Genomic DNA, 21,268 nt, shown 5'->3' with positions numbered 1-21,268 from the left:
GGGACCGCCAGGTTGGAGGGAGTTCAAAGCACAGGAGAAGGACTATTAAGGGAATGTAGAGATTGATTTATGGGGGAAGATTAAAAAGAATTAAACATGCTTTACTTGGCAAATGAACAGGGCCGAGTTTAAGAGGTGGTAATGGTCTTTAAATGTCAGTCCTCACAGAACACGCTCCTCGAGGGGAGGCTTACGTTTGACTCTGCGTGAAAGGGCACAGTAAGACAAAAGTGGGGCAAGAAAAGAAAGGGAATCACACAGACAAGGACCCCGACAGTGAGTCATATTTCACTGTGGAATATTCTTCCAAGGAAAGTGGTAGGAACGTCATCCCCTTTCAGAGGTTTAGAAAAGAGCCAGCAAGTTGTCAGAACACATCCCAGAAGACTGGAGGGATCCGAGGAGGAGGCCTGGCCAAATGTGCTGTAATTAATTCTCATCTCAGATTTCCATTGTTCTGGAATTCATTTTTATCTTGCATTTGCAAACTAAGAAGACAAAAACTCAAGAAGAATACTTATACCCATAGCTGCTGGCGACTCTGGTACCATTTGCGGGCTCCGTGGAGGACCCTGACGCAAATATCTCCCTATCCAAAGACATCTTTCAATCCTTGTGGCCAGGTTGTGATTTTTAATCCTGTGGTTTAAATTATTTTTCTGCTCTCTGGGATTCTAGGTTTTGGGCCTAGTGAGATTTAATTCCACACTCACTGTAATGTCCTTCTATGGCAAGGAACCTCTTGGCATGTATCTGCAAGGGTGACCCAATAATAATACTAGCAACAGCCAATATTTGTTGGGTACATACCATATGCCAGACACTATGCTAAGTGCTTTACTTAATCTTAGTTTATCCTGTCTTTGTTTAATTAGTTTATCTTTGTTTAATTCTCAAAACAACCCTAGTACATATGAACTATTATCCCCATTGTTGGTCCAGGAAATTGAAACTAGAGAGATTAAATCACTTGCCTTAGCTTGTTTAGTGCTTGTTTCAGTCCATTTTGTGTTTCTATAACAAAACACCTGACACTAATTTATAAACAACAGAAGTTTATTTCGCTCACTGGACATGAGACTGGGAAGTCTCACATCAAGGTGCCTACATCTTATGAGGGCCTTTTTCCTGCATTATCCCATGGGGAAAGGCAGAAGGGTAAGAGAAGGTGAGAGCAAGAGGGGGCCGAACTCACCTTTATAACAAATCCACTCAAGATAACTAACCCACTCCCGTGATAACCACAATCCATTCACAAAGGTAGAGTCATCACGACTTCACCTCTTATTAGACCCTACCTCTCAACACTGTTGCACTGGGGATTAAGTTTCCAACACATAAGCTTTGGGGGACACGTTCAAACCATAGCAGCACTGTTCTGGCTAAATTCAGTAAGTCGATAGTCCTCTCTGACTCACAGTTGTTTCTGCTCAGCTTAATCCTTGTTCTTGCAACTGATTGGTGAATACAGGGCCCTGCTCATAGTGGGTAGTGCATAAATATTTGCTCGATGAGTGGATGAACATTTGACTCTTTCTGCTAGTGTCCATACCTCAGTCCTATTTGGGACTGTTGTAGAACTCCTATCTCTGTATGCATCCTCCCTTCTTCCTCCTCTTGGAGCTTCAGACATCCTCTCTTGTTACACAACAGTGCTTCTCAGAATGCAGTCTCAGGACCAGCAGCATCAGCAACACCTGGGAACTTCTTAGAAATGCAAAATCTCAAGCCCATCCAGACTTGCTGAATCAGAAACTCTGAGGGTGGGGCCCCCACAACCTGTGTTTTAACAAGTCTTCAGGGTGAATCCGGTGCATGCTTAGATTTGGGACCCATTATTCTAATGAGACATAGACCAGCCCATCTAATGGGACGTCCTCCATCATCATGTCAACACATCTGTCTGTTCCTATCTATCACTGTTTCCATCAGCCCTAAGAGGGATCAAAGTGGGATAAGAATATGAAAATGCCTAGCATATGATAATGACAATAGGTAACACTTAAAAAGTGCTTGTGTGCCAGATACTGTTCTGAGTGGTTTATATTTGTTAACTGAGTTTATCCTCAGAGTGACATGATGAGGTAAGCATTATTATCCTATTTTCCACAGAAGAGAAACTTGTGGCAAAGAACAATTAAGTAACTTTCCTAAGATACCCAGCTCTAAGTGATAAAGCTGGGGTTCAAACTCCGGCAGTCTGTCTCTGGGTACCTGCCTGTGACCACTGTGTATGATACCTGTCAAATGAAAAAATAAGGGCCCACTATGACTTTTATGACCGTCTCTGTGCCAGGTGCTTTTTATGTTAGCTTTTTTTTCCCCTTAATTCTTGTAGCAACCTTGTGTGGTCAGTATTGTTATCTTCACTTTTCAGATGATGAAACTGAGTCCCCAAGGAGTTCAGTAAGTTCACCAAGACAGTCCAGCATCACAAAGGTCAAAACATTGTGCCAGTTTCTTATTTCTCAAACATTATCTCATCCCTGCCCTACCCTTGTGCCATCAAAATGCACACTCCACTTGGGTTCCAATTGTCTCAGAGATTTGGGGGAAGGAATCATAGCTCATGCCCCTCATCTTACCTCTCCTGCTCCTATGATATGTGGCCCCCATGCTGTCCCTTCCAAATCTATCATGAAAGTATTTTCTCTCTGTACCAAAGCTGTTATCTTTGGAGTCAATGATTTATTCAGCAGCATTCGTTGAGTGCCTGCTGGGTGCTAGGCACTGGGAATAGGGTGGTGAAGAAAACAGAGGTAGTCCTCATGAAGTCTAAAGAGGCTTCCTTGTCATCATCCCATAAACTGACCTCTGCTGCTGAAAGATGTGGCAGAAAGTCAACAAGTCATCCACTGAAACATAAGCAAACTATATATATATAGTTATATATATAGTTTATATATATTTATAGTGATTTAACAAATAGACACTGCTTTTGTTTAACACCTTTACTGCAAATATGACTTTGAAGGCTTAACAACCACAAAATTCTAATACTCATTCATCGATACATAATATTTAACATATTTGTTGGATACATGTGATATTGTTATATATATAGAATATGTAATGATCAAGTCAAATATTTGAGGTATCCCATCACTTTGAATATTTATCATTTCTATGTGTTAAGAACAATTCAAATCCTCTCTTCTTGCTACTTTGAAATACACAATACATTGTTGTTAACTATAGTCACTCTGAATATCCTTTTCTTTTTTTAAGTTCTGGGTTACATGTGCAGAACGTGCAGTTTTGTTACATAGGTATACATGTGCCATGGTGATTTGCTGCACCCATAAACCCGTCACCTACATTAGGTATTTCTCCTAATGTTATTCCTCCCCTAGTCCCCCACCCCCCGACAGGCCCTGGTGTGTGATGTTCCCCTCCCTATGTCCATATGTTCTCATTGTTCAACTCTCACTTATAGTGCGAACATGCGGTGTTTGGTTTACTGTTCTTGTGATAGTTTGCTGAGAATGATGGTTTCCCCCTGACTTACGGCTGCATAGTATTCCATGGTGTATATGTGCCACATTTTCTTTTTCCAGTCTATTATTGATGGACATTTGGGTTGGTTCCAAGTCTTTGCTATTGTGAATAGTGCCACAGTAAATATATGTGTGTATGTGACTTTAGAGTAGAATGATTTATAATCCTTTGGATGTATACCCAGTAACGGGATCACTGGGTCAAATGGTATTTCTAGTTCTAGATCCTCGAGGAATCACCACACTGTCTTCCACAATAGTTGAACTATTTTACCGTCTCACCAACAGCGTAAAAGCGTTCCTATTTCTCTACATCCTCTCCAGCATCTGTTGTTTCCTGACTTTTTAATGATTGCCATTCTAACTGGTGTGAGATGGTATCTCATTGTGGTTTTGATTTGCATTTCTCTAATGACCAATGATGTTCCGCATTTTTTTCATGTGTCTGTTGGCTGCATAAATGTCTTCTTTTGAGAAGTGTCTGTTCCTATCCTTTGCCCACTTTTTGATGGGGTTGTTTGTTTTTTTCTTATAAATTTGTTTATGTTCTTTGTAGATTCCGGATATAAGCCCTTTGTCAGATGGATAGATTGCAAAAATTTTCTCCCATTCTGTAGGTTACCTGTTTACTCTGATGATAGTTTCTTTTGCTGTGCAGAAGCTCTTTAGTTTAGTGAGATCCCATTTGTCAATTTTGACTTTTGTTGCCATTGCTTTTGGTATTTTAGACATGAAGTCTTTGCCCATGCCTATGTCCTGAATGGTATTGCTCAGGTTTTCTTCTAGGATCTTTATGCTCCTGGGTCTTACGTTTAAGTTTCTGATCCATACTGAGCTGATTTTTGTATAAGGTATAAGGAAGAGGTCCAGTTTCAGTTTTCTGCATAGAGCTAGCCAGTTTTCCCAACAACATTTATTAAATAGGGAATCTTTTCCCCATTGCTTGTTTGTGTCAGGTTTGTCAAAGATCAGATGGTTGTAGATATGTGGTGTTATTTCCAAAGCCTCTATTCTGTTGCATTGGTCTATATATCTGTTTTGGTACCAGTATCATGCTGTTTTGGTACCAGTATCATGCTGTTTTGGTACCAGTACCATGCTGTTTTGGTTACGGTAGCCTTGTAGTATAGTTTGAAGTCAGGTAGCATGATGCCTCCAGCTTTGTTCTCCTTGCCCAGGATTGTCTTGGCTATTGTGGGCCCTATTTTGGTTCCATATGAAGTTTAAAATAGTTTTTTCCAATTCTGTGAACAAAGTCAGTGGTAGCTTGATGGGGATAGCATTGAATCTATAAATTACTTTGGGCAGTATGGCCATTTTCATGTTATTGATTCTTCCTATCCATGAGCATGGAATGTTTTTCCATTTGTTTGTGTCCTCTCTTTTGTCCTTGAACAGTAGTTTGTTGTTCTTGAAGAGGTCCTTTACATCCCTTATAAGTTCTATTCCTAGGTATTTTATTCTCTTACTAGTAATTGTGAATGGGAGTTCACTCATGATTTGCCATTCTGTTACTGGTGTATAGGAATGCTTGTGATTTTTACACATTGATTTTGTATCCTGAGACTTTGCTGAAGTTGCTTATCAGTTTAAGGAGATTTTTGACTGAGACAATGGGGTTTTATAAATACACAATCATGTCATCTGCAAACAGAGGCAATTTGACTTCCTCTCTTCCTATTTGAATACCCTTTATTTCTTTCTATTTTCTGATTGCCCTGACCAGAACTTCCAATACTATGTTGAATAGGCGCGGAGAGAGAAAGCATCCTTGTCCTGTGCCAGTTTTCAAAGGGAATGCTTCCAGTTTTTGCCCATTTAGTATGATATTGGCTGTGGGTTTGTCATAAATAGCTCCTATTATTTTGAAATATGTTCCATCAGTACCTAGTTTATTGAGAGTTTTTAGCATGAAGGGGTGTTGAATTTTATTGAAGGTCTTTTCTGTATCTATTGAGATAATCTTGTGTTTTTTGTCATTGGTTCTGTTTATGTGATGGATTATATTTATTGATTTGCATATGTTGAACCAGCCTTGCATCCCAGGTATGAAGTTGACTTGATCATGGTGGATAAGTTTTTAGATGTGCTGCTGGGTTTGGTTTGCCAGTATTTTATTAAGGATTTTCGCATCAATGTTCATCAGAGATGTTGGCCTGAAATGTTCTTTTTCTGTTGTGTCTCTGTCAGGTTTTGGTATCAGGATGATTCTGGCCACATAAAATGAGGTAGGGAGGATTCCTTCTTTTTCTATTGTTTGGAATAGTTTCAGAAGGAAAGGTACCAGCTCCTCTTTGTACCTCTGGTAGAATTCAGCTGTGAATCTGTCTGGTCCTGAACTTTTTTTGGTTGGTAGGCTATTACTGCCTCAATTTCAGAACTTGTTATTGGTTTATTCAGGGATTCAGCTTCCTCCTGGTTTAGACTTGGGAGGGTTTATGTGTCCAGGAATTTATCCATTTCTTTTAGATTTTCTAGCTTATTTGCATACAGGTGTTTATAGTGTTCTCTGATGATAGGTTGTATTTCTGTGGGATCAGTAGTGATATCCCCTATATCATTTTTTATTGCGTCTATTTGATTCTACTCTCTTTTCTTTACTAGTCTGGCTAGCAGTCTATCTATTTTGTTGATCTTTTCAAAAAAACAGCTCCTGGATTCGTTGATTTTTGGAAAAATTTTTTTAATTTTTAATTTTTAAATTTTTTTTATTATACTTTAAGTTCTAGGGTACATGTGCACAACGTGCAGGTTTGTTATGTATGTATACTTGTGCCATGTTGGTGTGCTGCACCCATCAACTCATCAGCACCCATCAACTCGTCATTTACATCAGGAATAACTCCCAATGCCATCCTTTCCCCCTCCCCTCTCCCCATAATAGGCCCCGGTGTGTGATGTTCCCCTTCCAGAGTCCAAGTGATCTCATTGTTCAATTCCCACCTATGAGTAAGAACATGTGGTGTTTGGTTTTCTGTTCTTGCGATAGTTTGCTGAGAATGATGGTTTCCAGCTGCATCCATGTCCCTACAAAGGACACGAACTCATCCTTTTTTATGGCTGCATAGTATTCCATGGTGTGTATGTGCCACATGTTCTTAATCCAGTCTGTCACTGATGGACATTTGGGTTGATTCCAAGTCTTTGCTATTGTGAATAGTGCCGCAATAAACATACGTGTGCATGTGTCTTTATAGCAGCATGATTTAGAATCCTTTGGGTATATACCCAGTAATGGGATGACTGGGTCATATGGTATTTCTAGTTCTAGATCCTTGAGGAATCGCCATACTGTTTTCCACAATGGTTGAATCAGTTTACAATCCCACCAACAGTGTAAAAGTGTTCCTATTTCTCCACATCCTCTCCAGCACCTGCTGTTTCCTGATTTTTTAATGATTGCCATTCTAACTGGTGTCAGATGGTATCTCACTGTGGTTTTGATTTGCATTTCTCTGATGGCCAGTGATGATGAGCATTTTTTCATGTGCCTGTTGGCTGTAGGAATGTCTTTTGAGAAATGTCTATTCATATCCTTTGCCCACTTTTTGATGCGGTTGTTTGTTTTTTCTCATAAATTTGTTTGAGTTCTTTGTAGGTTCTGGATATTAGCCCTTTGTCAGATGAGTAGATTGCAAAAATTTTCTCCCATTCTGTAGGTTGCCTGTTCACTCTGATGGTAGTTTCTTTTGCTGTGCAGAAGCTCTTTAGTTTAATTAGATCCCATTTGTCAATTATGGCTTTTGTTGCCAGTGCTTTTGATGTTTTAGACATGAAGTCCTTGCCCATGCCTATGTCCTGAATGGTATTACCTAGGTTTTCTTCTAGGGTTTTAATGTTTTTAGGTCTAACATTTAAGGCTCTAATCCATCTTGAATTAATTTTCGTATAAGGAGTAAGGAAAGGATCCAGTTTCAGCTTTCTACTTATGGCTAGCCAATTTTCCCAGCACCATTTATTAAATAGGGAATCCTTTCCCCATTTCTTGTTTTTCTCAGGTTTGTCAAAGATCAGATGGTTGTAGATGTGTGGTATTATTTCTGAGGGCTCTGTTCTGTTCCATTGGTCTATATCTCTGTTTTGGTACCAGTACCATGCTGTTTTGGTTACTGTAGCCTTGTAGTACAGTTTGAAGTCAGGTAGTGTGATGCCTCCAGCTTTGTTCTTTTGACTTAGGATTGTCTTGGCAATGCGGGGTCTTTTTTGGTTCCATATGAACTTTAAAGCAGTTTTTTCCAATTCTGTGAAGAAAGTCATTGGTAGCTTAATGGGGATGGCATTGAATCTATAGATTACCTTGGGCAGTATGGTCATTTTCACGATATTGATTCTTCCTATCCATGAGCATGGTATGTTCTTCCATTTGTTTGTGTCCTCTTTGATTTCACTGAGCAGTGGTTTGTAGTTATCCTTGAAAAGGTCCTTTATATCCCTTGTGAGTTGGATTCATAGGTATTTTATTCTCTTTGAAGCAATTGTGAATGGAAGTTCATTCATGATTTGGCTCTCTGTTTGTTACTGGTGTATAAGAATGCTTGTGATTTTTGCACATTGATTTTGTCCTGAGACTTTCCTGAAGTTGCTTATCAGCTTAAGGAGATTTTGGGCTGAGATGATGGGGTTTTCTAAATATACAATCATGTCATCTGCAAAGAGGGACAATTTGACTTCTTCTTTTCCTAACTGAATACCCTTTATTTCTTTCTCTTGCCTGATTGCCCTGGCCAGAACTTCCAACACTATGCTGAATAGGAGTGGTGAGAGAGGGCATCCCTGTCTTGTGCCAGTTTTCAAAAGGAATGCTTCCAGTTTTTGCTCATTCAGTATGATATCGGCTGTGGGTTTGTCATAAATAGTTCTTATTATCTTGAGATACGTTCCATCAATACCGAATTTATTGAGAGTTTTTAGCATGAAGGACTGTTGAATTTTATCAAAGGCCTTTTCTGCATCTGTTGAGATAACCATGTGGTTTTTGTTTTTGGTTCTGTTTATATGCTGGATTATGTTTACTGATTTGTGTATATTGAACCAGCCTTGCATCCCAGGGATGAAACCCACTTGGTCATAGTGGATAAGTTTTTTGATGTGCTGCTGGATTTGGATTGCCAGTATTTTATTGAGGATTTTTGCATCAATGTTCATCAGGGATATTGGTCTAAAATTCTCTTTTTTTGTTGTGTCTCTGCCAGGCTTTGGTATCAGGATGATGTTGGCCTCATAAAATGAGTTAGGGAGGATTCCCTCTTTATCTATTGATTGGAATACTTTCAGAAGGAATGGTACCAACTCCTCCCTGTACCTCTGGTAGAATTTGGTTGTGAATGGATCTGGTCCTGGACTTTTTTTGGTTGGTAGGCTATTAATTATTGCCTCAATTTCAGAGCCTGTTATTGGTCTATTCAGGGATTCAACTTCTTCCTGGTTTAGTCTTGGGAGAGTGTAAATGTCCAGGAAATTATCCATTTCTTCCAGGTTTTCTAGTTTATTTGCATAGAGGTGTTTATGTATTCTCTGATGGTAGTTTGTATTTCTGTGGGGTCGGTGGTGTTATCCCCGTTATCATTTTTTATTGCATCTATTTGATTCTTCTCTCTTTTCTTCTTTATTGGTCTTGCTAGTGGTCTATCAATTTTATTGATCTTTTCAAAAAACCAGCTCCTGGATTCATTGATTTTTTGGAGGGTTTTATGTGTCTCTATCTCCTTCAGTTCTGCTCTGATCTTAGTTATTTCTTGTCTTCTGCTAGCTTTTGAATGTGTTTGCTCTTGCTTCTCTAGTTCTTTTAATTGTGGTGTTAAGATGTCAATTTTAGATCTTTCCTGCTTTCTCTTGTGGGCATTTAGTGCTATAAATTTCCCTCTACACACTGCTTTAAATGTGTCCTAGAGATTCTGGTATGTTGTATCTTTGTTCTCATTGGTTTCAAAGAACATCTTTATTTCTGCCTTCATTTCATTATGTACCCAGCAGTCATTCAGGAGCAGGTTGTTCAGTTTCCATGTAGTTGAGCGGTTTTGATAGATTTTCTTAGTCCTGCGTTCTAGTTTGATTGCACTGTGGTCTGAGAGACAGTGTGTTATAATTTCTGTTCTTTTACCTTTGCTGAGGAGTGCTTTACTTCCAACTATGTGGTCAATTTTGGAATAAGTGTGATGTGGTGCTGAGAAGAATGTATATTCTGTTGATTTGGGGTGGAGAGTTCTGTAGATGTCTATTAGGTCCGCTTGGTGCAAAGTTGAGTTCAATTCCTGGATATCCTTGTTAACTTTCTGTCTCGTTGATCTGTCTAATGTTGACAGTGGGGTGCTGAAGTCTCCCATTATTATTTTATGGGAGTCTAAGTCTCTTTATAAGTATCTAAGGACTTGCTTTATGAATCTGGGTGCTGCTGTATTGGGTGCATATATATTTAGGATAGTTAGCTCTTCCTGTTGAATTGATCCCTTTACCATTATGTAATGGTCTTCTTTGTCTCTTGATCTTTGAAGGTTTAAAGTCTGTTTTATCAGAGACTAGGATTGCAACCCCTGCTTTTTTTTGTCCTCCATTTGCTTGGTAGATCTTCCTCCATCCCTTTATTTTGAGCCTATGTGTGTCTCTGCATGTGAGATGGGTCTCCTGAATACAGCACTCTGATGGGTCTTGACTCTTTATCCAATTTGCCAGGCTGTGTCTTTTAATTGGAGCATTTAGTCCATTTACATTTAAGGTTAATATTGTTATGGGTGAACTTGATCCTGTCATTGTGATATTAGCTGGTTATTTTGCTCATTAGTTGATGCAGTTTCTTCCTACCATTGATGGTCTTTACATTTTGGCATGTTTTTGCAATGGCTGGTACTGGTTTTTCCTTTCCATGTTTAGTGCTTCCTTCAGGATCTCTTGTAGGGCAGGCCTGGTGGTGACAAAATCTCTAAGCCTTTGCTTGTCTCTAAAGGATTTTATTTCTCCTTCACTGATGAAACTTAGTTGGGCTGGATATGAAATTCTGGGTTGAAAATTCTTTTCTTTAAGAATGTTGAATATTGGCTCCCACTCTCCTCCGGCTTGTAGAGTTTCTGCCAAGAGATCTGCTGTTAGTCTGATGGGCTTCCCTTTGTGGGTAACCCGACCTTTCTCTCTGGCTGCCCTTAACATTTTTTCCTTCATTTCAACTTTGGTGAATCTGACAATTATGTGTCTTGGAGTTGCTCTTCTCGAGGAGTATCTTTGTGGCATTCTCTGTATTTCCTGAATTTGAACGTTGGCCTGCCTTACTAGGTTGGGGAAGTTCTCCTGGATGATATCCTGAAGAGTGTTTTCCAACTTGGTTCCATGTTCCCCCTCACTTTCAGGCACATCAATCAGACGTAGATTTGGTCTTTTCACATAATCCCATATTTCTTGGAGGCTTTGTTCATTTCTTTTACCTTTTTTTCTCTAGACTTCTGTTCTCGCTTCATTTCATTCATTTGATCGTCAGTCGTTGATACTCTTTCTTCCAGTTGATCGAGTCTGTTACTGAAGCTTGTGCATTTGTCATGTATTTCTCGTGTCATGGTTTTTATCTCTGTCAGTTCGTTTATGGCCTTCTCTGCTTTGATTATTCTAGTTATCCATTCTTCCATTCTTTTTTCAAGATTTTTAGTTTCTTTGCACTGGTTACGTAGTTCCTCCTTTAGCTCTGAGAAGTTTGATCGACTGAAGCCTTCTTCTCTCAACTCGTCAAAGTCATTCTCTGTCCATCTTTGATCCGTTGCTGGTGATGAGCTGCGTTCCTTTGGAGGGGGAGGTGCGCTCTGATTTTTTGAACTTTTTGAATTTCCAGCTTTTCTACCCTGCTTTTTCCCCATCTTTGTGGTTTTATCTGCCTTTGGTCTTTGATGCTGGTGATGTACTGATGGAGTTTTGGTGTGGGTGTCCTTTCTGTTTATTAGTTTTCCTTCTAACAGTCAGGACCCTCAGCTGTAGGTCTGTTGGAGATTGCTTGAGGTCTACTCCAGACCCTGTTTGCCTGGGTATCAGCAGCAGAGGCTGCAGAAGATATAATATTGCTGAACAGCGAGTGCTGCTGTCTGATTCTTGCTCTGGAAGCTTCATCTCAGGGGTGTACCCTGCCGTGTGAGGTGTGAGGTGTCGGTCTGCACCCAGTGGGGGATGTCCCCCAGTTAGGCTAGTCAGGGGTCAGGGACCCACTTGAGCAGGCAGACTGTCTGTTCTCAGATCTCAACCTCCATGCTTGGAGATCCACTGCTCTCTTCAAAGCTGTCAGACAGGGTCATTAACATCTGCAGAGGTTTCCGCTGCTTTCTTTTTTTTTTTTTTTGCTATGCCCTGTCCCCAGAGGTGGAGTCTACAGAGACAGGCAGGCCTCCTTGAGCTGTGATGGGCTCCACACAGTTCGAGCTTCCCGGAGGCTTTGTTTACCTACTTAAGTCTCAGCAATGGCGGGTGCCCCTCCCCCAGCCTCGCTGCTGCCTTGCAGTTAGATCTCAGACTGCTGTGCTAGCAATGAGGGAGGCTCTGTTGGTGTGGGACCCTCCGGGCCAGGTGTGGAATATAATCTCCCGGTGTGCCGTTTGCTAAGACCCTTGGTAAAGCGCAGTATTAGGGTGGGAGTTACCCAATTTTCCAGGTGTTGTGTGTCTCAGTTTCTAAAGAGATTCCCTTCCCCCTTGTGCTTCTCAGGTGAGGCGATGCCTCGCCCTGCTTCAGCTCTCACTGGTCAGGCTGCACCAGTTGACCAGCACCGATTGTCTGGCACTCCCCAGTGAGATGAACCCAGTACCTCAGTTGAAAATGCAGAAATCACCCGTCTTCTGTGTCGCTCGCGCTGGGAGCTGGAGGCTGGAGTTGTTCCTATTCGGCCATCTTGCTTGCACCCCTTGTTGATTTTCTGAAGGGTTTTTTTTGTGTGTGTCTCCATCTCCAGTTCTGCTTTAATCTTAGTTATTTCTTGTCTTCTGCTAGCTTTTGAATTTGTTTGCTGTTGCTTCTCTAGTTCTTTTAATTTTGATGTTAGGGTGTCAATTTTAGATCTTTCCTGCTTTCTCTTATGGGCATTTAGTGCTATAAATTTCCCTCTACACACTGCTTTAAATGTGTCCCAGTGATTCTGGTATATTGTGTCTTCATTCTCATTGGTTTCAAAGAACATCTCTTTTTCTGCCTTAATTGTGTTATTTACCCCATAGTCATTTAGGAACAGGTTGTTCAGTTTCTATGTAGTTGTGCGGTTTTGAGGGAGTTTCTTAATCCTGAGCTCTAATTTGATTGCACCATGGTCTGAGAGACAGTTTGTTATAATTTCTGTTCTTTTGCATTTGTTGAGGAGTGTTTTACTTCTAATTATATAGTCAATTTTAGAGTAAGAGTGATGAGGTGCTGAAAAGAATGTATATTCTGTTGATTTGGGGTGGAGAATTCTGTAGATGTCTATTATGTCTGCTTGGTTCAGAGCTGAGCTCAAGTCCTGAATATCCTTGTTAATTTTCTATCTCGTTGATCTGTCTAATATTGACAGTGGGGTGTTAAACTCTCCCACTGTTACTGTGTGGGAGTGTAAGTCTCTTTGTAGGTCTCTAAGAACTTGCTTTATGAATCTGGGTGTTCCTGTATTGGGTGCATGTATATTTAGGAAAGTTAGCTCTTCTTGCTGCATTGATCCCTTTACCATTATGTAATGGCCTTCTTTGTGTCTTTTGATCTTTGTTGGTTTAAAGTCTGTTTTATCAGGCATTAGGATTGCAACTCATGCTGTTTTTTTGTTTGTTTGTTTGTTTGTTTTGCTTTCCATTTGTTTGGTAAATATTCCTCCATCCCTTTATTTTGAGCCTATGTATGTCTTTGCATGTGAGATGGGTCTCCTGAATACAGCACACTGATGGGTCTTGACCCTTTATCCAATTTGTCAGTCTGTGTCTTTTAATTGGGGCATTTAGCCCATTTACATTTAAGGTTAATATTGTTATGTGTGAATTTGATCCTGTCATTATGATGCTAGCTGGTTGTTTTGCCCATTAGTTGATGCAGTTTATTCATAGTGTCGATGTTCTTTACCATTTGGTATATTTTTGCAGTGGCTGGTACCAGTTGTTCCTTTCCATGTTTAGTGCTTCCTTGGGGAGCTCTTGTAAGGCAGGCCTAGTGGTGACAAAATCTCTCAGCATTTGCTTGTCTGTAAAGGATTTTATTTCTCTTTTGCTTATGAAGATTACTTTGGCTGGATATGAAATTCTGGGTTGAAATTCTTTTGTTTAAGAATGTTGAATATTGGCCCCCACTCTCTTCTGGCTTGTAGAGCTTCTGCAGAGAGATCTGCTATTAATCTGATGGGTTTCCCTCTGTGGGTAACCTGACCTTTCTGTCTGCCCTTAACATTTTTTCCTTCATTTCAACCTTCATGAATCTGACAATTTTGTGTCTTGGGTTGCTCTTCTTGAGGAGTATCTTTATGGTGTTCTCTGTATTTCCTGAATTTCAATGTTGGCCTGTCTTGCTAGGTTGGGGAAGTTCTCCTGGATAATATCCTTAAGAGTGTTTTCCAACTTCGTTCCATTCTCCTCGTCACTTTCAGGTACACCAATCAAATGTAGATTTGGTCTTTTCACATAATCCCATATTTCTTGGAGGCTTTGTTCGTTCATTTTTATTCTTTTTTTCTCTAATCTTGTCTGCTCTCTTTATTTCATTAAGTTGATCTTTAATCACGGATATCCTTTCTTCCACTTGATTGATTCGGCTATTGAAACTTGTGAATGCTTCAGGAAGTTCTTGTGCTGTGTTTTTAGTTCTCATGCTGTGTTTTTCAACTCCATCAGGTCATTTATGTTCTTCTCTATGCTGGTTATTCTAGTTACCAATTCGTCTAACCTTTTTTCAGGGTTCTTAGCTTCCTTGCATTGGGTTAGTACATACTCCTTTAGCTCGGAGGAGTTTGTTATTACACACCTTCTGAAGCCTACTTCTATCAATTCATCAAACTCATTCTCCGTCCAATTTTGTTCCCTTGCTGGAGAGGATTTGTGATCCTTTGTAGGAGAAGCAGCATTCTGGTTTTTGGAATTTTCAACCTTTTCTTGCTGGTTTATCCCCATCTTTGTGGATTTATCTTTGATGTTGGTGAACTTCGGGTGGGGTCTTTGAGTTGGAGGTGCTATTCCTTTCTGTTTGTTAGTTTTCCTTCTGACAGTCAGGACCCTCTGCTGCCGGTCTGCTGGAGTTTGCTGGAGGTCCACTCCCGACACTGTTTGCCTGGGTATCACCAGTGGAGACTGCAGAATGCAAAGATTGCTGCCTGATCATTCCTCTGGAAGCTTCATCCTAGGGGGGCACCTGCCAGATGCCAGCCAGAGCTCTCCTGTATGAGATGTCTGTCAGCCCCTACAAGGAAGTATCTCCCAGTCAGAATACACAGGGGTCAGGACCAACTTGAGGAGGCAGTCTGACCCTTAGCAGAGCTCGAATGCTGTGCTGGGAGGTCCCCTGCTCTCTTCAGAGCCGTCAGACAGGGCCGTTTAAGTCTGCTGAAGCTGTGCCCATAGCTACCCCTTTCCCCAGGTGCTCTGTCCCAGGGAGATGGGGTTTTTATCTATAAGTCCCTGACTGGGGCTGCTGCCTTTTTTTCAGAGATGTCCTGCCCAGAGAAGAGAAATCTGGCAGTCTGGCCACAGCAGCCTTGCTGAGCTGCAGGGGGCTCCGCCCAGTTGGAACTTCCCAGTGGCTTTGCTTACACTGTGAGCATAAAACTGCCTACTCAAGCCTCAGCAATGGCGGATGCCCCTCCCTCCACCAAGCTCCAGCATCCCAGATGGGTCTCAGCTGGTGCTGTGCTGGCAGTGAGAATTTCAAGCTAGTGGATCTTAGTTTGCTGGGCTCCATGGGGGTGGGACCTGCCCTGCCAAGCCGGACCACTTGGTTCCTTGGCTTCGGCACCCCTTTCCAGGGGAGCGAATGGTTCTGTCTTGCTGCTGTTCCAGGCACCACTGGGGTATGAAAGAAAAGAACCCCTGCAGCTAGTTCAGCATCTGCCAAAATGGTCACCAGTTTTGTGCTTGAAACCCAGGGCCCTGGAGGGAATCTCCTGGTTTGTGGGCTGTGAAAACCCCTGGGACAAGCGCAGTATCTGTGCCAGAGTTCCTCCGGCTTAATCCCTCACAGCTTCCCTTGCATAGGGGAGAAAATTCCCTGACCCCTTGCTCTTCCTGGGTGAGGTGACACTCCACCCTGCTTCGGCTCGCCCTCTGTGGGCGTGCCCACTGTCCTGCCAGTCCCAGTGAGATGAACCAGGTACCTCAGTTGGAAATGCAGAAATCCCCTGCCTTCTGTGTGGGTCTCACTGGGAGCTGTAGACCAGAGCTGTTCCTATTCAGCCGTCTTGCCAGCCTCCCCTAAATATTCTTTAAATTTGGTTAAAGATTACATTTGTGGCTCTAAAAGTGACTTTGGGAGAGGGTTACTTTGCTTCTTTATGAGTTAATCCTTATACAGAGAACACAGACTCACAAAATACAAACACAACAAAAGCAAGTTTTAATGCTGTCTTTGCGCCTCCTTAGACTTAGTGGCGAGGAAGAGTAAGAGTTACAGCTCTTACCTCTCCAAAGGCGGCCAAGGAGAAGGAGGTGGGGCTACTTGCTCTGGCCCCAACAGCAGGTTCCAGCACAGCAGCATTGGCACACACTAGATATCAGAAGACACAGAGCCTCTCTTTGATGAGATAGCTGATTCGGCGAAAGTGGCAAGGAACTCAGGGACTCAACTGCCTGTACAAAAGTAACCCACCTATCCTTAAAAATTATATTACCACAAACTGCTCCCTGGAATGCTGTGGCCCAGCCAGCTGCCCAGCTCACTCTCTTGCCTCCTTCAGGTCTCTGCTCAGTGGTCCCTTTCCAGGGAGGCCTGCCCTGATCATCCTATTAGGCACTTCATTCCTCCTCCCATCCCTGAGCTAGACTTTCTCTCTTTCCCCAACTTAGTGTTTTTCCATCACATTTATTGCCACCTGGCATGCTATTTTACTTATTAACTTGTGTGTTATCTGTCACCTTCCACTGAACTATACGCTCTACAGGGCAGGACTTTAATCTCTCTTCAGAGTATCCCTGGCAGCAACTATGCCCAGCACAGAGTAGGCACATGAATATTTGGGGACAGAATTTTAAGTACAGTATTTGCACTAAAATTTAAGCTGCTAATTTATAATACTATTCATTGCTTGTTTTATTTTTAATTTAAGGTCTTCAGGTGTTAACTAGTTTAGGTAACACTCTACCAATTGAAGGAAAAAAGTCTCAAAAGGATATTTGTCTGAGACGAGCAGATGAACACCATACAAACAAGTATCTTTTAATAGTCTTTTATATTGATAATCACCTGTTTTTAAACTAGTTTGTGATATCTACATTAACAATAAATATTTAGTGGCATTTAATGAGTTCTGAGCTGCTTTAGAACCTAAAAGGGTTTTTGACACACTTTTCTAAAAATAAAATGCTATTGCAAGCTTGTTCTCAGGAATTCTCTTTGAGTTCATAGGAAAACCTGCTCTTGTTACACTAACCTAAGCTTAATCAAGCCCCTTATAAGATGTTAGGATTTTTAAAACTGCCATTCACTATTTTAAATAATGGAGTAGAAACAGTTTCTTGCATAAAACTTTTTATCATTTGGTATTGTTCACTAGGACAGGTTCCTAGAAGTGTAATCACAAATGCAAAGGATGTGGACATTTTTAATGGTTCTAATGTGTATTGCCAAGATGATCCCCCAATCTCCCCACCCACACACACACACAAAAAAACGCTGCATTCAACAAAATGGAATATGGGCATTCCATCATGGAAGTCATGGCCACTGATGTGAAGGGAAACAGACATATGAGATCAGGACTGGGAATCACAAGATTTGAGCAGGTTAAATTGATAGATCAAATCTAGCAAGGTGAAAGCTAATGGAGGAAGAGAGAAACACAGAAAACCACCTACTTGGATCCAAATAACCAATTGCACGAGTACAAGATGAGAGGTTTGGATTTATGGCAGCACAGTAAACAACCAACAATAACAAGAAAAATACTCTAGAACTTTCAGTTGCCAGTAAGTAAATTAAGAATGAATCATCCATAAGATAGGACCACAGAAAACTCATGAGGTCTTAGGATGTATCATAGGAGCATAGTGGTCAGAACACACGATTTTGATTTTCTTATGAGATTCTTATGCCATTCTGAGAGAGCCCGCAATATTCCCTTTCTTTCTCTATATAGTATACCTTTCAGTGAATGAATATTGAAATATAAAATATACAGTGTTTTCCTTCTTTCATTCATTTGTTCATTCAAGTATTTCCATATCACTCATAGTACCCAGTTCTTTTTCTTCAGAGTAGTTATTAAAATTTATAATTATTTGTAGGATTATTTGTTTAATATTATTCTATTCCACCAAACTGTAGGGCAAAACCATGTCTATTTCATTCACTGTTGTGTTTCTAACAACTAGCACTGTGTTACATATTGGACACTCAGTAAATATAGTAAGTATCTGCTGATGTGAATTAACGAATGCACTAATGACCAGCTATGTAAAATGAAACATACTAGGCTCTGTGGATATGGAGATGAATAAATAAGACATGGTATATTAGTCCATTTTCACACTGCTATAAAGATACTACCTGAGACTGGGTAATTTATAAACAAAGAGGTTTAATTGACTCAGTTCTGCATAGCTGGGGAGGCCTCAGGAAACTTACAATCATGGTGGAAGGCAAAGGGGGAGCAGGCACCTTCTTCACAAGGTGCTGGAGAGAGAGAGCAAGACAACAAAGTGCCACACTTTAAAACAATCAGCTCTCGTGAGACCTGACTCACTTATCACAAGAACAGCGTGGAGAAAACCACCCCCATGATCCAGTCACCTCCCACCGGGTCCCTCCCTCGACAAATGGGGATTAAAATTTGAGATGAGATTTGGCTGGGGACACAGAGCCAAACCGTATCACATGGTCCCTGGTATTAGGAGGTCAAAGTCTACAGAAGAACTTCCCAGTTCAGTATTTTATGTACACTGGTGGATCACAGATAGGTTGAAGGAGAACCCAGACATGTATTTCCTTAGATATTAAGGTGGCCTCATCTGTTTACTCTAGGGAAATACTATCCTTTTCTATATGTGACATAGAGTCAAGAGACCTGTTAGAACTATATTGCAGCCTGCTAGGTGCTAAAATTGCTGCATCTGTGCAAATAAGAAAACAGTCATTTGCAGAAAGTGGGTAGTGAGTGCTGATATGGGAGCACAGAAAGGACATTTACAGAGACAATAACCTTTGAGCTATCTCTTGCAGTGGTTGAAATTTCAACTGGACAAGGAGTGAAGAATGTGTGTGAAGACCACCGTACTGTCCCTCACATCTCTATTTTAAAATTTGCCATATTTTAGTGTTTTACTATATCTTCCTTAACAAGCACCTAGAACTTCACAAGGGCCCAGTACAAGTTGTTTTTTTTTTTTAAATAAATAAATGAACCAGGGGATAAATGATATTCAGTCCCTTCCCCTTCCCTTGAGGAACTCACTTGGTGTAAAATGCCTCTGCAGAGCTATAATGCACAAACAACACATTTTAAAAGCAATGTCAGTACCTCTTGCTTGACACTTAGTTTTCTTGCTTAAAATTGCCATGTGAAAAGTCATTTGTAAGAAGCACAAGAAGCTGTGTGCACTGTGAGGGCCTGGGATGGACATTGGGTCCTCACGCTTCTGCAGCTTTGGTCTCCAGTGCCTGCTACCAGACAAGATGAAAAATCATTTTCCTTCCCAGCAAGAAGCCTGAGTCTGGGAACCAGAGGCATTATTAAGACTTAAGCATCACTCCTCTCAACAGAGCACACTTGTGTTTTGTGTTATAAAATACAGAGAAGGATACAGAGAAAGATAAAAAAGAAATAAAAATATGTCATTTTATAATCTAGAGATAATCATTAACATTTGGGTGTATTTCCTTCCAGATTATATATTATATAGAAAAATAAAATTGTATAATATAAATGTAGTTATATATATATATATATATATATAAAATTTTCAAACAGAATATTGGAACCATTCTGTATATAGGGTTTTATATCCTGTTTTATGAACATTGTGAACATATTTCAATGAAATTAAATTGTCCACATGATTTTTAATGGCTTTATAATACTCCATCATACTGTTGAATTATAATTCATTCAAAGATTCCTCTATTATTGGCAAGATAGGTGGTTCTAATTTTCTTTACTTTTATATAAAACACTGCAGTGAACACCATAACACATACATCTTTGCACCTGTATTTGCTTATGATAAAAGCAAAGATTTATGTGTCTGTATTTGCTTACGATAAGTTATAGGGTCAAACTAAAGTTTCTCTCTCTGTACATACACACATGCATGTATGCACACATGTATATGTATAGATGAGCTCTCTTTCTGGAGGAGCCATTTGGGTTTTGACAGTGTCAATGGTGGGCACACAGGTTAGCATCACAGTAGAAAGTATTCCTATTTTCAGGCTGCTCTAACTACTCAGAAAGGACCATGCAACTAGCTTAGCTTTTCTGTTTAAAATATACAGTGAGTATGTGGAAAGACTTTGGGTTTTAGAATCATTAGATCACCAGACTAGGACTCCAATTCTGCCCTACTAGCTGGGTCAAGAAGTTGCTTAATTTCTTTGAAATTTACTTAGTCCCTTCATCTACAAAATAAGCATAATCAAAGTAAAATAATGTATATAAAATGCCCAACACAGTGCCTGGACATAAGGGACCCTCAATCAATGCCTCCTTCTGAGCCAGCAGCCTAGGGTGCACTTTCCACATCTCTGTTTACAATGAATCATAAACTCCGTTCCTCTGTAGATTTGGCATCTGTGGATCACTGAGGAGCACAGCTGAATCTTGTCAAAGGTGTAACTGACTAGCTGTCTTTCCAACTCTACAGGTGAGGAGAGAGACAGGCTTCTCTAGTTCATTCTGTCTTTATTGTAATAGGATTGGGATGGCTATAAAATAAAATGAAAAATTTATGTTACGGATACATGATACCCAAACAAAATCTGTTCAATGTGGGTGGTTGGCTGGGCTCTCAATTACTGGTTTTATGAACTACTTCCATATAGCAGCTTCACCAAAAGTGGAATTTAAATTATATCTTGGCAAAAGGCTCCACACCAGAGGTATGAATGGATAGCAGAAACCACAACTGTCACCTCTAGGTACTATTCTAGTTGCTTCGTATACTTTAACTTTCTTCCTCTTGGCTGGAAGTTCCATGAGAGCAGAGATGCCTATTTCTTTCACAACAGCACACACAGTGCTGGGTGCCATGCTGAACACACAATCAAAGCTCAGTAAATATTAGTCACATAAATAAATGTATTAATCTCCTCTTCAACTCAGATTCTACTGCCTGCCCACATACACACCCATGAAGTAGGCACTCTTATTATTATTCCCATTCACAGGAAAGTTAACACTGAGGGAATCAGAGCATTGATCGATGGCACAGAGCCAGTAAGTGGCAGTGAACAAAACCTAAGCCACCAAAGGTCTGTGTCATTTTCTCTATTCTGCATCTCTTACAGCTCCAGGGAGAGATGTGTGGGAGAGACAAAGACAGAAATTGACTGCTAAACCCCTAAACTCCTTTCTGGGTTATTCCAGGGGTCATACCAGGTTTACAGTTTCATAGATCCACGAGGTCTCTTCCAGGACTTTCAAATGCCATCGCCTGTCTTTC

At 40.6% G+C, this 21,268-nt stretch overlaps 1 protein-coding gene across 2 annotated transcripts in view; it reads left to right on the top strand.

The window, feature by feature from the left end:
* SPON1 (spondin 1) overlaps positions 1 to 21,268 on the top strand; it is a 307,051-nt gene that overhangs the window by 20,924 nt on the left and 264,859 nt on the right. The window lies entirely within an intron of this gene.

This window comes from Theropithecus gelada, chromosome 14, assembly GCF_003255815.1.
Source record: "Theropithecus gelada isolate Dixy chromosome 14, Tgel_1.0, whole genome shotgun sequence".
In the NCBI taxonomy this organism is placed as follows: domain Eukaryota; kingdom Metazoa; phylum Chordata; class Mammalia; order Primates; family Cercopithecidae; genus Theropithecus; species Theropithecus gelada.
This window is presented reverse-complemented; position numbering and strand designations above follow the sequence as displayed.